General features: G+C 37.1%; 1 protein-coding gene across 1 annotated transcript in view; it reads right to left on the bottom strand.

Annotated features, from left to right (window-relative positions):
• Window positions 1-22,244, bottom strand: part of LOC150098395 (cAMP and cAMP-inhibited cGMP 3',5'-cyclic phosphodiesterase 10A-like) — a 158,424-nt gene that overhangs the window by 9,462 nt on the left and 126,718 nt on the right. The window lies entirely within an intron of this gene.

Genomic DNA, 22,244 nt, shown 5'->3' with positions numbered 1-22,244 from the left:
AATAATATGATAAGTGGGTGTACAAGCTGCAAAGGATGGGGATAGATAGCATATTGGTTAGATGGATCAGAGATTGGCTCTCTGAAAGATACCAACAGGTTGTGTATGATGGAGCAGTGTCTCAAAAAAGAAGGCTAACCAGTGGAGTGCCCCAGGGTTTTGTTCTTGGGACCGTGCTGTTTCACTTGTTTGTAAATGATATATCATGTGGAGTGAGTGGGGAACTTCAGTTATTTGCTGATGATGCAAAGTTGGGAAGAATTATAAGTAGCACTGCTGATGCTGAATCCCTTCAGGAAGATTTGAACAGACTTTTTACTTAGACAAAGGAGTGGGGTTGTAGTTTTAATATCAATAAGTGCAAGGTTTTGCATTTTGGAGTGCAGAAATATATGGCTGTATACTATATCGAGGATGCTGTACCACAGGAAGAGGATGCAACAAGAGATTTGGGAGTGATGGTTGACAGAAGTTTAGAGGGTATATTGCAAATACAATAAAAAGATAATTGTGATGCTAAAATGAACATTCACATGTAAACATAAGGATGTTATTTTGCCTCTTTACAAGGCCTTGATAAGACCTCACTTAGACTATTGTGCACAGGTCTGGTTTCCTGGTTTCCATTGTGATTCTGATATATTGGAGAGAGAGTACAGAGGAGAGTGTTAAAAATGATATCAAGATTGTGGAATACTGATTATGAAGACAGATTGAGAATTTGTAGACTGCAGACACTAGCAAACAGGAGAAAGAGGAGTGATACGATTGAGACTTACAAACTTCTGAAAGGGTCATACAGGATTTCAATTGATAGAATTTTTCAATTTATGGATGGTGGGGAAAGAACGAGAGGACATACTTGGAAGCCACGAATGAAGGCTGCAAAGAAGAGTGTGAGGGCTAGATTTTTCTCTTAGAGGGTCGTGCGTGATTGGAATGGATTGCCTTTGGATGTTGTGAGTGCAAGCAGTGTGAATGAATTCAAGAATAAGTATGATAGCTGGTGTGTGTAGTATGTAGCCTCCCTCGATGAGTCTCTGACTCTCTGGAGGTATCTCTTAATATTAATAATAATAATGAAAATATTGCTACTGTTGCAAAGGCTGCACATCGTAGTGTTGCTACGATAAGAAGTACTCTAACATGCACAGATAACTAAGTGGTTGTGCCAATGTATAAGGCACTAGTCAGACCACACTTGGATGATTGTTTTCATATCTGGTTACCTGATTTTCAATGTGGTGTGGAGACAATGGAGAATGTCCAGAGACGAGTGACTAAGACAATATCAGGAGTTTGGAATGCTGGCTAAGGAGAGAGGTGGATTGCAGAGTTTGGTGGATAGGAGGAAGAGAGATGATATGATAGAGACATTAAATTGGTGAGAGGATTTTATCAGATTAATCCAGAGGGAATTATAAAAAGAGTAGAAGGTGAGAGGGGAAGAACCAGAGGTCATCCCTGGAGGTTATGTAAAAGTGTGGTGAAGAAGGATGTGATGAGTAGGTTTTTTACATGGAGAACTGTCACTGAATTGAATGCATTACCAGAATGTGTTGTTAATGCAAGGAGTGTTAAGGATTTTAAAATTCTATATGATAAATATGCTATCAGATGAATAAATTTCCGATGATGAGTCTTTTGACTCCATGGAGGATGTAATAATAATTATAATTATTTTTATTATTACCCAAGACCCCATGGAGTCAAAGACTCATCTGGGAGGTCCTTTTATCATACACACAGCTCATCATGCTGTGCTTTAAACACATTCAAATTCTCTGCAGACACCACACTCTCAGGCAAGGCATTCCAATCATTCACAACTCTGCATCAACAAAACCTGCTTCTCACTCCCCTACTCACACCCTCTTTATACAGTTTCCAGGGATGACCTCTGGTTCTCTCCTGATCTCTCACTATTTTCTCTAGAACCTCCCAAGCATTGATCCTATAACAACCCCTTACTAACTTGTAGGTCTCTATCATATCTCCCCTCTTCCTCCTGTCTATCAGACTCTGCAAGTTGTATCTTCTCAATCTTTCTTCATACTCAAGATTCCAGAGGTTAGAAACTACCTTAGTTAGTTGCCTCTGGACTCTTTCCAACATATCTTCGTTCCTCTGAAAACCAGGTGACCAAATCTGGACACAGTAGTTCATGTGTGGCCTAATCAAAGCCTTATACAATGGAACAAGAATCTCCCTACTTCTACAAGTCAGTGTACTCCGCTTCCCAGAAGCCTTTGTGTTGTCTTCACAATTTTTGCTATGTGTTCCCTAAATTTCAGATCCTTATCCACTATCACCCCCAGATCTCTTATTTCCTGCACCTCCAACAATATATCCTCACCAAGCATAAATTCTGCATCCCATCTTTGTTTTCCCAATTTTAAAACCTTACATTTTGTAACATTGAAATCACATCCCCATTCCTGTGCCCAATCACTCAATTTATTCAAGTCTTCTTGTAAGGCCACAACATCTTCTCTACTCTTCATAGTTCGTCCCAACTTTGCATCATCTGCAAACAACTGAAATATCTCCATCCAAATCTTCACCAATATCATTAATATACAAGTTAACACGCTAACTGCCACAATACTAAATTTTTTCCATCTCAGAGGCCACTGTGAATAATAACAAGTTAACCTGTGAAACAGATACGTATCACATGGCACTAGCAGAAAGTGTATATGTGAGGCACACTTGTTGCATATGGTAGTCAATGTGTTATTAAGCAGCAATGGCCCTAAAGCAGACCTCTGAGGCACACCATTAGTAACTTTCCTTTTCCTGGATATCGCTCTCTTATACAGAACTTAAATAATTACTACCTGCTACTGACAGCAAACACAATTCAAGTATGGCAATGTATAATTGGTCATCTAGGTATGAGTAATAATTAGACCAATCCCAAAAGCGTACAATATCAACAAAAAATTTAAAAAAAAACTAAATATATGAAAATACCACCATTTACTGTAGATCCTGGAACTTAGCTTCTTTTTCTAGGGAATTTTTCGGGGATGAAGAAAGTTGTAAACATAGAACAATTGTCTATACAGATAATTTCCCTCTGTTTACAATTACAGAATAGATTGTCTATAGAGACACAGGAGTGAAGCTACCAATTCAATGTGAAAAGCATAAGATTTTGAAATTTAGAACATAACAATGGGATGTAGACTATAACTGGTAGAGACATATTGAAGGGTGAGGAGGAGATAAACCTACGAATGATGGCTGGAAAGTCTGGGATCGATTTGAATGGGGATATTCAATTTGTCCCAACTTTGCATTATCTGCAAAGTTGGGACAAATTATGAGGAGTGAAGCAGATGTTATGACCTTACAAGAAGACTCGAATAAACTGAGTGAATGAGCACAGGAGTGGGAATACTAGTTCGATGTTACGAAATATAAGGTTTGAAAATTTGGAAAACAAAGATGGGATATAAAAGTCTCTCTCCCATTTACTCTTGATGCAGATATAATGTTGGAGGTGGAGGAACTAACAGATCTTGGGGTGATGATGGATAAAGATCTGAAATTTAGAGGACCTATTGGCAAAATTGTGAACACAACACAATGAATTCTGGGAATGAAGCAGAGAACACTGACATAGAAGTAAGGAGATTCTTTTTCCATTGTATAAGGCTCTGATTAGGCCACATATGGACTACTATGCACAGATTTGGTCAAAAGGATGAAGAGATGTTGGAGAGGGTCCAGAAGCGATTGATCAAAATAGTTTCTGATCTCTGGAATGTTGAATATGAAGAAAGGTTGAGATGATGAAGTTTGCAGAGTCAAGTGGATTGGAAAAAGAGGGGTGATGTGATAGAGATATACAAGTTTTGCATGGGATTGTTATATGATTAACATCGAAGAGGTTTTTCATAAAATGGTGAGAGATTGGGAAAGAACAAGAAGTCATCTTGGAAGCTGTATAAGGAGGGATGAGCAAGCAAGGGAGTGAGAATTAGGTTTTTTGCTTGGAGAGTTATGAATGATTGGAATGCATGGTATTTGCGAAGAATTTGAATGTGTTTAAGGCATAGTATGATGAGCTGTATGTATGACAAAAGGGACTTCCTAGAGGAGTCTGTGACTCCATCTGGACTTAGGAAAATAATAATAATAATATTGCTAGAACTGTAAGAATGCAATGATTTATTGCAATGATGAAGAGGAGATTAATATGCTCAGACCTTAATGGAGTCAAACGTCACAAACATAGCTAATCAAAACATGCTTTAAATGCATACACAGTGGAGACCATGCATTTATGTATTTCCTGAATGTATTCAGGCAATACATTCCAATCACTTGCTAATCTCCATGCAAAAAAAAAAAAAAAAAAAAAAAAACTGATTTCCTTTCTATGATATGATATAGCTGCAAGTTATCTCCTGAACTTTACATAATCATGAGCATTACAGTTCCACACATAACACTTTCTCACAGAAGTCTTCACATGGCAGGTGGATGATCTCTTCATGGTCACTGTCACCAAATTGAAGGTAAATTTGGCACATCATTTATGATAACATCCTCTGATGAGATGATCAAATCCTAGACCCTACATCATCTTGTGTCTCTATTATGTACTGCCTATGGTAATCATTTCTTGGGATAAAGAGAAATTCATTTTCTTTTCCCTTCAGATGCTATCTCATCATTCCAATCTATATTACCATAATTAAAATCTCCCATAAATGATCACCCTTATCTTATTTGCTAGGCTGATTTGCCTATACAGTTTCTTCTTCTTACCTTTCCACACTACAAGGTCTATGGTAACATCCAACTAAACATTTCACCCTGTCTTCTTCTACTTTACACTATATTGCCTGAAAACCACTGCCCTTGTATCTTCACCTTGTATGAGCATTATTATTATTATTATTATTATTACCCCAAGACCTCATGGAGTCAAAGACTCATCTGGGAGGTCCTTTTATCACCCACACACATCTCATCATACTGTGTCTTAAACACACTCAAACTCCTTGCAGACACCACACTCTCAGGCAAGGCATTCCAATCATTCACAACTCTGCATGAAAAAAAACCTGCCTCTCATTCCCCTACTCACACCCTCTTTATACAGTTTCCAGGGGTGACCTCTGGTTCTCCCCTGATCTCCCACTATTCTCTGTAGAACTTCTCCACCATTGATCTTATAACAACCCCTTACCAACTTGTAGGTCTCTATCATATCTCCCCTCTTCCTCCTCTCGACCAGACTCTGCATAACTTCTCTATTATCATCGACAGTATTTCCTGTCCCTTTCTGCCTATCTGTTTTCATGAAAAACATCACACACCTCCATCTCTATTCCTGTCAGGGTATTATTCTTATCCAACCAGGTTTCATTTATTTTGACAATTTTGGGGTGAAGGAACTTGATCAATGCAACAGCTTTGATCCCTTTCTTTCAGATACTTCTGGCATTCATAAACAAATATACAGTAATGGCTAATTTCTGGGTCTATAATAAATCCAGCTAACACCACCTCTCAGCCTCTGTACCTTTCTCTGTTTTTTCACTATCACCCACTATCCTACAACCTTCCCAGACCTAAACACTACCTCCCTCCTGCCATTCATCTCAGGACATCTCATTCCTTTGTTGTCTGCCCATATATTCACTCCTGCATCCAGCATTCCCCGATTGTCATGCAGTGTCTCTCTGTCCAGCATGTCCTCCCCCCCCCACAATTTCTCCAATCTTCTGTTCTTGTTTATTCTCATTACCTCACCATTCCTTCAATCTCTCCTACCTGACTTTCTTAGTCTTCCACATACTCTCTTACTTCCTGATATTCTATTCATGACAATCACTACTCTCTTCCAGCAATGGCTTCTTCAGTTGACTCACACGAAAACAACTGAAATGCACCCTGTCTCTTTATACGGTGCCTTCTGTCTCCTCGTATCAGTGTTATTCCTAGGCAACACATGCTGACTACCTTTCCTACCACACTGTTATCTTTTACTATTGTCATCAACCACCTGACATCTAATCTTATTAGATTAATTTCCCTTGTCAAATCAGGTAATTTGAGTCTAACACCAACTATTTTGCTTACTTACTCCTCATATCCAACACCTGAATCAAAATGCTCATTCTATCTCTATGAAAATAAATCTTGTGTGCCTTCTCATTCACCATACCTCTAATAATGAAATCTTCATATAGTATCACTCTCATTATTTGTTGCCTCTTTCATATGGTCATATTTCACTCTATTCTTCCTCACTCTTCCATGCATATCTATAATTCTCTTAATTTCACTCTGCATAAGTTTAACTTCCTGTCTCATCTTCACTGACCCAGTTCTGATGTTTTGATTACTGCCCTGAATTACTTTTTCCCTGGCATTCATGCTTGCTCTCTTGCTATTGGCATAGAAGAAGATGTTATAGTTTCACAATGTACGACCTGATTAAGGCCTTACATAATGCAAAAACCTGATATACAACCTAGCGTAAAAACCTGAGTAAGGTTTTCGAGTTGTCATGTAAAATGTTGGTACTAATTCATTTTAATTATGCGATGTGAACACGATTTCTGCCTCTGTAAGATTTAAACAAAAGTTTTCATGATAATATCATCACAGCAGAGTTGAATAAGGGGAAATAAATATACCATGATATTTCTAGATTTTGCCAATATTTGACATTCGATAATGATTCCATGTGTGTTCAAACCAAAAGGGATGATTATGCGAAATAAAATTTTGATGTGTATAGGAGACTGACCTGACAAGGGTGACAAGTAGCATGCTACAGCATTTTGAACTTAGGCCATTGTTATTGTGGACGGTATGGAGGGTGATATCCAGTTACTGGAACATAGCTGATACAGAATCTATCTCTGCTTTTCTTTTACAGTTACACGGTGATCAGCATTCATTTTAAAAATTTATGGAATTTACAACAGTGTTAAAAATTTTTTTTTTATTATCCCGACTTTTCGATCTTAACATCAAGATCATCATCTGGAGCATATACATCAATATACAAGACAAGCTGAGTTACATTATTAACTGTACGCTAAAGAAACAATGATTTGCTTAAAAAAGACTTGATGTTTTGATGATGACTTGTTCAAAATATTTAGCTTGATGTAATTTTTATTTTTTTCACTAGAGGTCATGCCAGTAGAATAACATTTGATCAAATCATTGTTTCTTTAGCTTACAGTTAATAATGTAACTCAGCTTGTCTTGTATATTGATGTATGCTCCAGTTGATGATCTTGATGTGAAGATCGCAACGTCGGGATAATAAAAAAGTTTTTTTTAACATGGTTGTAAATTCCATAAATTTTTAAAATAAATGCTGATCACCGTGTAACTCTAAAAGAAAGAAAAACAATGATTTGATCACATGTTATTCTACTGGCATGATCTCTAGTGAAAAAAAAAAAAAATTACATCAAGCTAAATTCTATTTATGATGACAGGAATAAACATTCTTTCAGATGATTTTCTTTTAGAGACAATGATGTCCTATTTTTAGTATTAAAATTCTTATTTTTGCTTTTAAGATACTGGATTTTCTACAGTCCTGTTTATAGTGAGGAACGTTCTGTGGGGCGAATATATACCTTCCATACATTTGGGATTTTTAGATCATCATTATTGTTCAGATTGGGGGTGGTTGATAATAATCTCACATGCTTCGTTAAATTTCCGTTCATACCATGTTTTAGTGCGATGTAGACAGCTAGTGCTTTTCCAGTCAACTCTGTGTAAGGAATTCAGGGCATGATCAGAAAGGCCAGCTTTACCATAATTATTATATTTAATGTGTTTTTTATGTTCTTTTTGTCTGATAGGAATTATACATCCTGTTTCTCCTATATATGGTATTTTGCAAGTACAATAAATCCAGTATTCTCCAGTGTGGGCTAGTGGGTCTTTAGATGAGTGGAGTAAGCTTTTTAATTTTGCAGGAGGTTTGAAGGTGGCTTTGAGGTTGTATTTTCGTAGTACTCTTTTATATTGCCTAGTGATGTTCCTTTAATGTAGGGAATGGTTATAGTTTTACTGTAGTCTGATTTGTCTTTTATCATTGAGGGTTTTGTAGAGAATTTTGCTGTATCCGTTTTTTTGGAAAGTATTAAAGATAATTTTAAATTCATCTTTTAGTGCTTGTTCATTGGAACAGACCGTCGGTGCCCTGTTTTTTAGCGTGTTGATGACACCAAATTTTTGTGTTGGGTGGTGGTAGGAGTTTATGTGTATATATTGTCCCGTATGTGTCAGTTTCCAGTAAACAGTGAAGGAAAGATTGCCAGTGGGAAGACGTGTGACAAGTGTATCCAGAAACGGAAGTATGTTGTGTTTTTCAATTTCAATTGTGAATTGTATGCATTTGTTTATAAACCAATAAAGAAAATGCCACCATTATTCTAAACCATATCACTTATGTAGAAAAAATGAATCTGCTGGTCTTTGATAATAACACATACAAATTAGTTAACTACAACCCAACCAACAGAATAAAAAACAAAACAGAGAAACTACTTAAGTCGATTACCACTTGGCCTGAAGATACGGTCAAAAAACAATTTCCTTACTACGCGCGCTCCGCAAGAATTTATGGGCTACCGAAAATTCACAAAGAAAACAGACCGTTAAGACCTATAGTTGAAGGAATTGATAGCCCGATGTATCATTTAGCCAAGAAATTAGGGGCAACACTCAAGGAGTTGATAGGTCATTCCCCCTCCTATATCAAAAACACACAACACTTCATAAACACCATCAAAGACATTACATTAGAAAAAGATGATTTATTAGTCAGTTTTGACGTCTCTGCCCTCTTCACAAATGTCCCAATCAATGACACAATCCTTCTCCTACAGAACAAATTTCCTCCAGATATCACGGTGCTCTTTGCACATGAATTATGGTCGGGTTATTTTGTATGGCAAAACGCCTTCTACTTACAAAAAAGAAGGCACAGCCGTGGGCTCGCCATTATCCTGCCCTATTGCTAACTTTTACATGGAATATTTTGAGCAACTTGCCTTAGGTTCCTCCCCTTTAAAATCCAAAATCTGGCTTAGATATGTTGACGATGTTTTTGCGATCTGGTTCCATGGCTGCCAGACATTAGATACACTCCTTAGCCACCTAAACAAACAACACAAACGCATACTTCCGTTTCTGGATACACTTGTCACACGTCTTCCCTCAGGCAATCTTTCCTTCACTGTTGACCAGAAACCGACACATATGGGACAATATATACACTTAAACTCCTAACACAAAAACTAGGTATCATCAACACGCTAAAAAACAGGGCATAGACAATCTGTTCCAATGAACAAGCACTAAAAGACGAATTTAAAATTATCTTTAATACTTTCCAAAAAAATGGATATAGCCAAAACACTATTAACAAAATTCTCTACAAAATCTTAATAAAAAACAAAGACAAACCAGACTACAGTGAAACTATAACCATTCCCTACATTAAAGGAACATCAGCAAAATAAACAGAGTACTACGAAAACAACCTCAAAGCCACCTTTAAACCTACAAAATTAAAAAGCTTACTCAACTCATCTAAAGACCCACTCCCTCCACTAGCCCACCCTGAAGAATACCAGATTTATTGTACTTGCAACATACCATATATAGGAGAAACAGGACATATAATTCCTATCAGACAAAAAGAACATAAACAACACATTAAATATAATAATTATGGTGAAGCTGGCCTTTCTGATCATGCCCTGAATTCCTTACACAGAGTTGACTGGACTAGGAAAGCACTAGCTGTCTACATTGCACTAAACATGGTATGAACGAAAATTTAAGGAAGCATGTGAGATTATTATCAACCACCCCAATCTGAACAATAATGATGGTCTAAAAATCCCAAAATATGGAAGGTATATATTCGCCCCATGGAATGTTCCTCACTAAGAACAACTATAAACAGGACTGTAGAAAATCCAGTATCTGAAAATCAAAAATAAGAATTGTAATACTAAAAATAGGACATCATTGTTTCTGAAAGAATGTTTATTCCTGTCATTGTAAATAGAATTTAGCTTGATGTAATTTTTTCTTTTCACAAGAGGTCATGCCAGTAGAATAACATGATCAAATCATTGTTTCTTTAGCTTACAGTTAATAATGTAACTCAGCTTGTCTTGTATATTGATGTATGCTCCAGATGATGATCCTGATGTGAAGATCGAAACATCAGGATAATAAAAAAGTTTTTTTAACATGGTTGTAAATTCCATAAATTTTTAAAAATGAATCTATCTCTGCAGGTTGATTAATTTGAAAACCTTGTTATTTGGGCAAATGACAATGAATATAAGTTCAAGGTTAGCAAGGAAAGGTTATACATTTAAAATAGAGGGCATTGCAGAGATACTGTTATATTAATGGAGCGTTGCCGGAAGTATCAATGAAGATAGAGCTTTAGAGAGTTAGTGGACAGGAAATTAAAGACTAGGGCCACTTCGCTAAGGTGGTTAAGTCATCACATTGGATAAATGTGAGAAAAAGGAAGTTAATATAATTTCTTGTAAAATATATTTTATTTTCTAATCCAGTGGAAAAAAAAGAAAATTCTAAAACTATCTCTGCTCAGAGTATTTTAATATGGGGATTCACCACTTTGCTACTGCTATATGAAAAATATATGATTTCTAAATTATTTGACTTTCAATATCTTCACAGGTCTAGCACTGACTGATGAGACTTCAATAAAGGTTGAAACTGGTCTATTTCATGACTATTTCCATAATATATACCTGAACATGTGCTGTTCATTAAGGAACATTGAGGTGATGTCAGCAGCCTATTAGTAGTAAAGATACTTCACACAAAAATTTTTGTTAGTTTACACTCAGGTATAAAGAATTATTATTATTATTACACTCGCCATGGAGTCGACAGACCCATCATGGGAGCTTCATTTAACTGACAACATATTTATCATATAGAAACTTAAAGTCCTTAACACTCCTTGCATTAGCAACATATCTGGTAATGCATTCCATTCACTGACAATTCTCCATGTAAAAAATCTACTCCTCATACCCTTCTTCACCACACTTTTAGATAACTTCCAGGAATGACCTCTGGTTCTTCCTCTCTCACCTTCTACTCTTTTTATAATTCCCTCTGGGTTAATCTGATAAAATCCTCTCATCAATTTAATGTCTCTATCATATCACCTCTCTTCCTGCTATCCACCAAACTCTGCAATCCACATCTCTTCAAACTCTCTCTATAGCCAGCATTCCAAACTCCTGATATTGTCTTAGTCACATGTCTCTGGACCCTCTCCAATGTCTCCACTTCACATTCAAAACCAGGTGACCAGATATGAAGACAATAGTCCAGGTGTGGTCTGACCAGTGCCATATACAGTGGCACAACCACTTCCTTATTCTTGCATGTTAGAGTACTTCTTATCATAGCAGCACTATGATGTGCAACCTTTGCAACCCTAGCAATATGCTCTCTAAATTTCAGTCTACTATCAACCATTGCTACCAAATCTCTAATCTCATCCACTTCCTGCAGTACGGCACCTTCAATATAGTATACAGCCTTATATTTCTGCACCCCAAAATGCAACATCTTGCACTTATTGATATTAAAACTATAATCCCACTCTTTTGTCCAAGTAAAATGTCTATTCAAATCTTCCTGAAGGGATTCAGCATCAGCAGTGCTACTTATGATTCTTCCCAACTTTGCATCATCAGCAAATAACTGATCCCCAGTCAGTCGGCATGATATATCATTTACAAACAAGTGAAACAGCACGGTCCCAAGAACAAAACCCTGGGGCACTCCACTGGTTAGCCTTCTTTTTTGAGACACTGCTCCATCATACACAACCTGTTGGTATCTTTCAGAGAGCCAATCTCTGATCCATCTCACCAATATGATATATTCCCATCCTCTGCAACTTGTACACCAACTTATCATCTGGTAATCCATCAAACGCTTTTGCAAAGTCTAAGAATATCACTGTATATGATTCTCTCTTATCTAATACACTCGTCACCTTATCATAAAATGCAAGTAAATTACTGAAACAGGATCTACCCTTTACATATCCATGATGACCATCATAAAGAATGCCATGTCCATCAACCCAATTCTGTGTTCTATTCCTTACCAATCTCTCCAAAATCTTGACCACAACTGCAGTTATACAGACTGGCCTATAGTTGGAGATTTCTGTCTTAGAACCATACTTGTGGAGTGGTACTATTTTTGCCTTCTTTCCACTCTTTTTGAACCCTACCCACTGCAAGACTTTCATTAAATAACCAGGTCAAGGGCATAACCAACTGTGGTGTATGTTCCCTAAGAATATGTGGTGGTATGTCATCCATTCCCATAGCCTTATTCACATATAACCCAATCAATATCTGATACATCTCTGTTTCTTTCACTTCCAATTCTCCCAATACTTGCCTCTCTTCTATATATTGCACCAGATCATTTACACCAGCATGATATAAGCTGATAAAGTGCTTGTTCAATAATTCCACTATATCCTTTGCAGCTGTTATTCTGCTGCCATGACTATCCACCAATGTTAGTCTGTCATAATTATTCTTCCTCTTGCTTACCATGTAGTGGAAAAATTCCCTTGAGTTAACCTTGACCTGACCAGCCAATCTCCTCTCATACTGCCTGCACCTTTTCTCTTTTTACCATGTTCTTCACCTTTCTTACCTGCACCTCATACTCTTCGTGGATCTGATCACCACCAACTGTCTTGTACCTCCTCCATAACATTTTCTTTACCAGCACAGCTTGCTTGATTTCACTGTTCATCCATTTCACTCCAACTCTGTTTACTCATTTAACCCTCAGTATGCAGTCATACATTGCTTTTGTCAGATACTGCCTTATGAGTTTCCATGCATTGTAAACATCTTTTTCGCTCAGCTCATCTACCCAATGTACTGATGCTAACTGACTGCAGAGCTTCCTATAATCACTTGCTTTATATTTCCACATGTATCCATTTTTGGCAGTGACCATTTCTTGTTTCATCACTCCCCAAACAAGTATCCCATGATCGCTCTCACCAACTGGTGGCAGTGTGAACATCTCATTAACAACTACGTCTTCTGAAGTTATCACCAAATCCAAAACATTAAAGCCTCGGGTTGCTTCAATCACATGCTGCTTAAGATACTTATCTCTCAGAAATTCCACAAACTCGCTCTCCTTGTTCCCGTACACTATCTCCTCCTTCCAGTCTATATTCCTGTAATTTAAGTCTCCCATCAGGATCACCTTATTATTACATGTCCAACTAATTTGTCTAAACATTTCACGAGTATTCTCTGCATTCCCTGGCCTATAACAGCATCCTATCAGATATACTGACCTGCTTATTTCAACTTTGCACTACACAGATTCAAAATCTGTGCATATCATTATTATCATTACCATCCGAAGACCCTAGAGAGTCACTGACTCATTTAGGGAGCCCCTTTTGTCATACTTACAACTATCATACTATGCCTTGTATGATGAGCATGACATGACATGACATGACATGACACGACACGACACGACACGATATGATATGATGAATCTACAAGTTAGTAAGGAGTTGTTATAGGATTAATATTGAAGAGGTTTTTCATAAAATGGTAGGAGAGTGAGGTACAACAAGAGGTCATCTCTGGAAGGTATATATAAGGAGGGTGTTAGCAAGGGAGGGAGAAGCAGTTTTTTTGCATGGAGAGTTGTGAATGATTGGAATGCATTGCCTGAGAGCATGGTGTGCACAGAGAATTTGAATGTATTTAAGGCATAGTATGATGAGCTGTAAGTATGACAAAAGGGGACTCCCTAAATGAGTCTGTGACTCTCTAGGGTCTTCGGAAAGTAATGATAATAATGATATGCACAGATTTTGAATCTGTGTAGTGCGAAGTTGAAATAAGCAGGTTAGTATATCTGATAGGATGCTGTTATAGGCCAGGGAATGCAGAGAATATTCATTGTGAAATGTTTAGGCAAATTGTCATGTCATGATATGTCATGTCATATCGCCCCTCTTCCTATCCACTAGATTCTGCAGATTGTATTGTCTTAACCTTTCTTCATATTCAACATTCCAGAGATCAGAAACTATTTTGGTCAATTGCCTCTAGACCCCTCTCCAACATCTCTTTATCCTTTTGAAAACCAGGTGACCAAATCTGTGCACAGTAATCCATATGTGGCCTAATCAGAACTTATACAATGGAAGCAGAAACTCCTTACTTCTACAAGTCAGTGTTCTCTGCATCATTGCCAGAATTTGTTGTGTTGTCTTCACAATTTTGGCAATATGTCCTCTAGATTGCAGATGTTTATCTACCATTACTTCAAGATCTCTTATTTTCCCCACCTCCAACAATATATTGCTGCCACCAAGAGTAAATTTTGCATCCTATCTTGGTTTTCCAAATTTTAAAACCTTACATTTCACAACATTGAATTGGTGTCTCCATTCCAGTGCCCATTCACTTAGTCTATTTAAGTCTTCTTGAGCCACAACACTAGCGACTTTCCTCTTCTGGGATATTGCTTCCCCATACACAACTTGTTGATACTATCAGGCAGCCAATCTCCAATCCAATGCACTAATCTAATATCCAGCCCCATATACTCTAGTTTGATTATCAACTTATCATGCAGTAATCTATCAAAAGTCTTTGCAAAGTCTAAGTATACTACTGTGTATCCATCTCCCACATCCAATGCTGCTTTCACCTTATTGTAATAAGTAGATTACTAAAACATGATCTACCTTTAGCAAATCTGTCCTGTCCACCAAAGATAATACCATTGTTGTCATCCCAGTTCTGGAACCTAATTCTCACCAGCCTTTCCAACACTTTAATCACAACTGACACACAGATTGTCCGATAATTCAATGCTTCACTTCTGTCACCTCCTTTATGAAGTGGTACAATCTTACCGTCCTTCCACTCCTTTGGAACTTGAACCAATGTTAGACATATTAAACAAATATGTCAAAACAGCAGTCAACTCCCTGACACATTCCTTCAAAATTCATGGCAATATATCATCAAGTCCCACAGCCTTATTAATATCAAGTTTGCTAAATTCTCTATATACATTTGCACATCATGGAGATTGACATTGCTCTCCATGATGTCACATTAACAAAGATGAAAGATCTTTATGAACTGTTCATTAAATATCCCAACTATATCCTCTTCAGCTGTTGTTCTTATAACATTTTCTACAATCAATGCCATCTGACCATAATCGTTCTTATTTTTGCTGATATCAAAAGAATTCCCTGGCATTTTTTTTTTTTTTGGCTTCATTAGCTAACTGCTGCTCATACTGAACTTTTGCTACATTTACCGACCAAGTCACCTTCCTTGCCTGTTCTTTGTATTCCTTATTCCTTGTGGAATTGATTATTACCTCTTCTCTTATACTGCCTGCATAATATTGTTGCTTAATGCAACAATAAAGAGAAAAAAGACTCTTCATTCATCCATTTTACATCTACCTTATTTCATCTTATAACTTAAAGATGCCAAGAAATTATATTCTTGGATTCATCCTACATCCAAGTGTGAGCAAACAAAACAAAATTTCAAGATATTTAATCTTCTGATCTTTGGAATACATTTAGACATTGCTTCAACTAGATAGTTCTTGAATATCACCCAAGCAGCATTGATTTCTTTTTCCACCAAACTCCTCATTTCATGCTACAGCTCCAAGCTGTCACCTGAGATTCTCATAATCACCAGCCTAGTTCCACATATACCCTTTCCTCACAGAAGTCTTCAGTTGGCAACCAGCCAGTTAATCACTTCATAGTCAATCTCACCAACTTTACACCTCATTTATAATAGCATCCTGTGATGAGATGATCAAAATCATGACCCTCAATCCTGTGCCCTGTGTTACATACTGCCTGAGGTAGTTGTCCCTCAAAAACTCAAGAAACTCATTTTCTTTACTTCCAGTTGCTATCTCATCATCCCAATCTATGTTGCTGTAATCAAAATCACCCATAATGTTCACCCTTTTCCCATTTGATTCGGTAATTTGCATGGTCACTATCCTCCATATTACCAGGTCTGTAGCAACATCTGACTAACTATTTCATTCTTTCACCTCTATCTCACACTATACTGCCTCAAACCATAGCCACTATTCTCATTTGCATCTCTACCTTGTATGAACATAACTCTTTTTCTATAATCAATAGCACTCCACCACCCTTTTTAAGTGTTTTATCTTCACAAAATACACAATACCCTTCCATCTGGAAGGATATTTGAATGGAAGATTTGGATGGAGATATTCAGTTGTTTGCAGATGATGCAAAGTTGGGACGAACCATAAAGAGTAGTGAAGATGTTATGGCCTTGCAAGAAGACTTGAATAAATTGAGTGATTGGGCACAGAAATGGGGATATGAGTTCAATGTTGCAAAATGTAAGGTTTTAAAATTTGGAAAACAAAGATGGGATGCAGAATTTATGCTTGGTGAGAATATATTGTTGAAGGTAGAGGAAATAAGAGATCTGGGAGTGATAGTGGATAAGGATCTAAAATTTAGGGGACACATTGTCAAAATTGTGAAGACAAAACAAAGGCTTCTGGGAATGATGCGGAGGACACTGACGTGTAGAAGTAGGGAGATACTTTTTCCATTGTATGAGGTTTTGATTAGGCCACACATGGACTATTGTGCCCGATTTGGTCACCGGGTTTTCAGAAGGATGAAGAGATGTTGGAAAGGGTCCAAAGGCGACTGACTAAGGTAGTTTCTAACCTCTGGAATGAGTATGAGGAAAGATTGAGAAGATGTAATTTGCAGAGTCTGGTGGAGAGGAGGAAGAGGGGAGATATGATAGAGACCTACAAGTTGGTAAGTGGTTGTTATAACATCAGTGGTGGAGAAGTTCTACAGAGAATAATGGGAGATCAGGGGAGAACCAGAGGTCATCCCTGGAAACTGTATAAAGAGGGTGTGAGAAGGGGAGTGAGAGGCAGGTTTTTTTCGTGCAGAGTTGTGAATGATCGGAATGCCTTGCCTGAGAGTGTGGTGTCTGCAAGCAGTTCGACTGTGTTTAAGACACAGTATGATGAGATGTGCATGTGATAAAAGGACCTCCCAGATGAGTCTTTGACTCCATGAGGTCTTGGGGTAATAATAATAATCTTTATTCCTGTCAGGATGCCATCTTCATCCAACCATGTCTCACTTATGCCAACAATTTTTGGGTGAACAAACTCAATCAATGCAACCAGTTCATTTCCCTTGTTTCTGATGCTTCTGGCATTCATATACAAACATAACAGTTCATTCCTGGATTTGTCACAAGTTTCACTGATACCACTTATTAGAATTGACATCTCCATACCTTCCTTGAGCCATTTCTTTTTCTCCTTACTCATCCCAGAACCGTCTTCAAATCTCACTGTTTTTCCCTATATCCCAGTCATCCCTTTCCCTTTTTGTCTACACACACATTCACATCTGCATGGAGCATCAACCTTTTTCACGCTATGTTCCCTGTCACCCTTATGTTTTTCTATTTCCCTGTTTGTCTTGCACACTTGTTCTCTCATTCTCTACAAACATGCTACCCACTTCTTCATTCAAGAGCATCACTTCAATCTCTCCTTCTCTACTCTCACTCTTTCACATCATACTTGCTCATTACTCTCCCTTCCAGCAGCAGTGTCTCCAAATGACTCACACTGAAAACATTCAAATGCAGTCAATCACTGTATATAGTTTAATTCTTCCTTCAAACTCATTTCACACATTAATAAACTGTACTCCTTTCCTCTTCATACATTCATTCTAACATATCATTCATAATCCTTGCTCTCTTCCTCATCCCAGAAATTTCATACCTGGGCAACACACTGACCACCTTTCCAATCTCACTATTATCTTTTATCTTTCTCAACAACCTCCTGATGCCCAATCTTATATTATCTTTGTTTTCCTATTAAGTCATTTGTTCCTTCTACTACCAACTCCTTTGCCTACTTAGTCCTCAAATCCAATGCTCACTATTCATTTTACCTCCAGGAAAACAAACCTTGGGCATCTTCTCATTTACCACGTCTCTAATAATCGAATCACCATACAACACCACTTGCAGGTCTTTTTTCATATTTTTCACTCTTCTATACATATCTGAAATTCTCTTCCTTTCACTTCTCATCTCTTGCCTCATCTTCACCAACTCAGGTTCAAGAGTGAATGATAGCAAAAAAAGGATGCAACATTTAAATCTTGCATCCTTTTTTCTGCTATCATTCACTCTTGCTATTTTATCACTAGTCACACACTTGATTTGCTATCAATCCCACTCATTACTTTATATAATAATGATGATAATGATAATAATAATAATAATGATGTTTTTCAACATCATTATTATTCACTTTATCATTAATTTCAGTCTGTTTTTTAAAGTCGTGTAAATTATCACCTGCTTTATCATCAATCAAACTTTTTTCTGCATTTTTTATTTTTCTTATCATTTCCACACACTCTCTGTACATTCACACAATCTTTAAAACACAAATATAATTTATTTTTCTAGTATAACATTTGGACTCCCTGCAGGATCTTCATAATAATAATAACAACATAATTAGCACTAATATCTAAACTTTTTTCTGGACCATGTGCATGAGTTTTCAAACAATTTCTAATAAGGCTTCTAGGAATGATGCAGAGGACACTGACGTGTAGAAGTAGGGAGATTCTTGTTCTGTTGTATAAGGCTTTGATAAGGCCACACATGGACTATTGGGCCCAGATTTGGTCACCGGGTTTTCAGAAGGATGAAGAGATGTTGGAAAGGGTCCATAGGCGACTGAATAAGGTAGTTTCTGACCTCTGGAATGAGTATGAGGAAAGATTGAGAAGAGGTAATTTGCAGAGTCTGGTGGAGAGGAGGAAGAGGGGAGATATGATAGAGACCTACAAGTTGGTAAGTGGTTGTTATAACATCAATGGTGGCGAAGTTCTACAGAGAATAGTGGGAGATCAGGGGAGAACCAGAGGTCATCCCTGGAAACTGTATAAAGAGGGTGTGAGTAGGGGAGTGAGAGGCAGGTTTTTTTCGTGCAGAGTTGTGAATGATCGGAATGCCTTGCCTGAGAGTGTGGTGTCTGCAAGGAGTTTGAGTGTGTTTAAGGCTCGGTATGATGAGATGTGTGTGTGATAAAAGGACCTCCCAGATGAGTCTTTGACTCCATGAGGTCTTGGATAATAATAATAATAATAACATTGTCAGCACTCTCCACCACGAACTATAAGAAATTTAAACACAAAACTGTGGTTTATTTTTTATAACATCTTTAGTGTTATAAAGAATAAAGAATTTCATGAGAGTTAAAAGGTCACAGAACAAAATTTGTAAACCTCCAACAGCGTAAGACTTACTGGCCACATGTCAGGATTGGATAGCTCTGAATTTATTGTCAGTATCACTAAAGAAGAAGATACCATCAATGCAATCTGTAATGGTCATAACTCTTGCTACTGTACCCAGAAAAGTACCTAAATTAGAAATAATGGTGAACATCTAATGTGGTATCTACTTCTGGTTAGCTACTAACAGTGTTTGTTTGGATATTACCAACATCCTTACTAAATATATACTTATTTATATATCTACTACTTCTCATATTATGAAGAGTAGAGAAGATGTTATGGCATTACAAGAAGATGTGAATAGACTGAGTGAATGGGAATGAAGATGTCAGTTCAATGTTGCAAAATGTAAGGTTTTAAAATTTGGGAAACAAAGATGGGGTGTAGAATTTATGCTTGGTGGGGATATGTTGTTGGAGGTGGAGGAAATAAGAGATCTTGGGGTGATAGTGGATAAGAATCTAAAATTTAGAGGACATACTGCCAAAATTGTGAGGACAATACAACGAATTCTGGGAATGATATGACGGATACTGATATACAGAAGTAAGAGAATTCTTGCTTCATTGTATAAGGCTCTGATTAGGCCACACATGCACTACTGTGCAGATTTGCTCACCTAGTTTTCAAAAGGATGAAGAGATGTTGGGAAAGGGCCTAGAGCTGACTGACTAAGGTAGCTTCTGATCTCTGGAATATCGAGTATGAGGAAAGGTTGAGAAGATGCAATTTACAGAATCTAGTGGTTAAGAGGAAGAGGGGTGATATGATAGAGACCTACAAGTTAGTAAGGGGTTGTTATTAGGATCACTGTTGAAGAGGTTTTACAGAAAATGGGGGATCAGGGGAGAACCAGAGGCCATCCTTGGAAGCTGTATAAGGAGGGTGTGAGTAGGGGAGTGAGAAGCAGGTTTTTTGCATGCAGAGTTATGAATGATTGGAATGCCTTGCTTGATAGGGTGGTGTCTCTGCAGAAAATTTGAGTGTGTTTAAGTTGTGGTATGATGAGCTGTGTGTATGACAAAAGGACCTCCTATATAAGTCTTTTACTCCATGGGGTTTTAGGATAAAAGATTCCTCCTGTCTCTACGAGAATTAAATTTAGGCCTTTTCCAGTTGAAGGGCACAACACCCCGTCATTCTTCCAATTGTGCTACAGAGGCACTTACGTAATTACATCACTCAAGTACCTTGAACTTTTGAAGGTAGGTTTTTCTTTTCTTTCTTTTAATTTTTGATAAAAATAAATTCTTTGACTTTTTGCTATGGCAGAACCTTTAAAATATTTGTTCATACACTAAGGAACTCTCCATTTATGTAAACATATATATGCTCATACAAACAGATTCTACAATCTAATTCGAAGCCAACCATAAATGTCAATCCAAATAATGTTAATAATATTTATTCCAAAAAGATTGCAAAATATTTAAAATCTAATTTGACAAATATTTAAAATCCAAAATAGAGGAGTATTTATAATAAAAATCAATTTAAAGATTCTTTTCATAAAAATAATTTTCTAAAAAAAAGCACAATTTCTTCACTTTTGTTTATAAATAATACTGAGAACACAATAGTAGAAGTTTATTTTTCAATGGAAAAATACAAGTCCACCCTTGCTCTCATTTAAAAAAATGTATGATGCACACTTGATACTTTGTAAGTGTGGTTATCATGCTGTGATTTATCACTTAAGATGGTAATGGTGCAATAATCAAGCTCTGCCCATAAATCAGAGTTGGAATAACTGAAACTTTTTCAAAAAAGCTGAGTGATTTTTTTACCAAATGTTTTTGTGCTTGATGCAATCTAAAATATTTTACTGCAATTTTTGTTCCTATATAATTCTTGCAGAATGCTTGAAGAGAGTTTTTGGAATCCCAGGGCTCCGTGGAACCCAGTTTGGGTTCAATATGGTAATATCCAAAGGTAATGCCAGCCTGGTTGGCCGAGTGGTTAGCATATCCACTCTCTAGTCAAAAGGCTGTGGGTTCGAATCCTACTATGGGAATGGATGTTTGTGATTGTCTGTGAAAATACTAGTGGTGGGCAGTAGATGGCATTGGTGTAGATGATGATGATGGTAGTTGCAGTTCGCTGTAGTTGGTGGATGGAGTGGTGGAGACGGAGAGTTGTAGAGTAGATGCCCTCCCTTGATGAGTCCCTGGACTCATTGGAGGTGTCATGTAATAATAACAATAATAATGTCTTCATTTCATTTTTTATCAGATCTTATCTTAAATGCACTGTATCTTATGCCCTAATCATGCATTAACTAGTTATTGAAAAAACGTAGGCTATGTAGAATGGTCTATTCAACAGAAAGTTTGCTATAGATTTTATATTTACTACTTCAAGGTACGACATGAACCTAAACTTCAGAAAACTTTAAAATAAAATAAAAAAAAAAGATAAAATAAAATGAGGTAATTTGTGATCTAGACTGAAGTGAAAAAAAAAAATTTGCATCATTATGAGTAAAATAGAGTAAAAATATATGATTATCCAAACAAAATTATTATTATTATGCCTTGCCACCTTCAAGGAGTCATTGTGGGAGGGAACTCTACTCCATTCTGCTATACACATCTCCCTATCTCTCATCCTACTTAATTCTCCACTATACATAACAACCATCAACATACCTACCGTCCATCATCACCAACAACAGTATTTTCTGTCTGTAAATTGCATGTGTGTGGGAGACCCGCACTAACCATTATTTACACGATACTTATCATACCTCTCAAACTCATTCATT

Source organism: Typopeltis vanoorti, chromosome 15 (genome assembly GCF_054136105.1).
Source record: "Typopeltis vanoorti isolate ZY-2024b chromosome 15, IOZ_Tvanoo_1.0, whole genome shotgun sequence".
Lineage (NCBI taxonomy): Eukaryota > Metazoa > Arthropoda > Arachnida > Uropygi > Thelyphonidae > Typopeltis > Typopeltis vanoorti.
The sequence above is the reverse complement of the archived record's forward strand: the minus strand, read 5'-3'. Positions and strand labels throughout refer to the sequence as shown.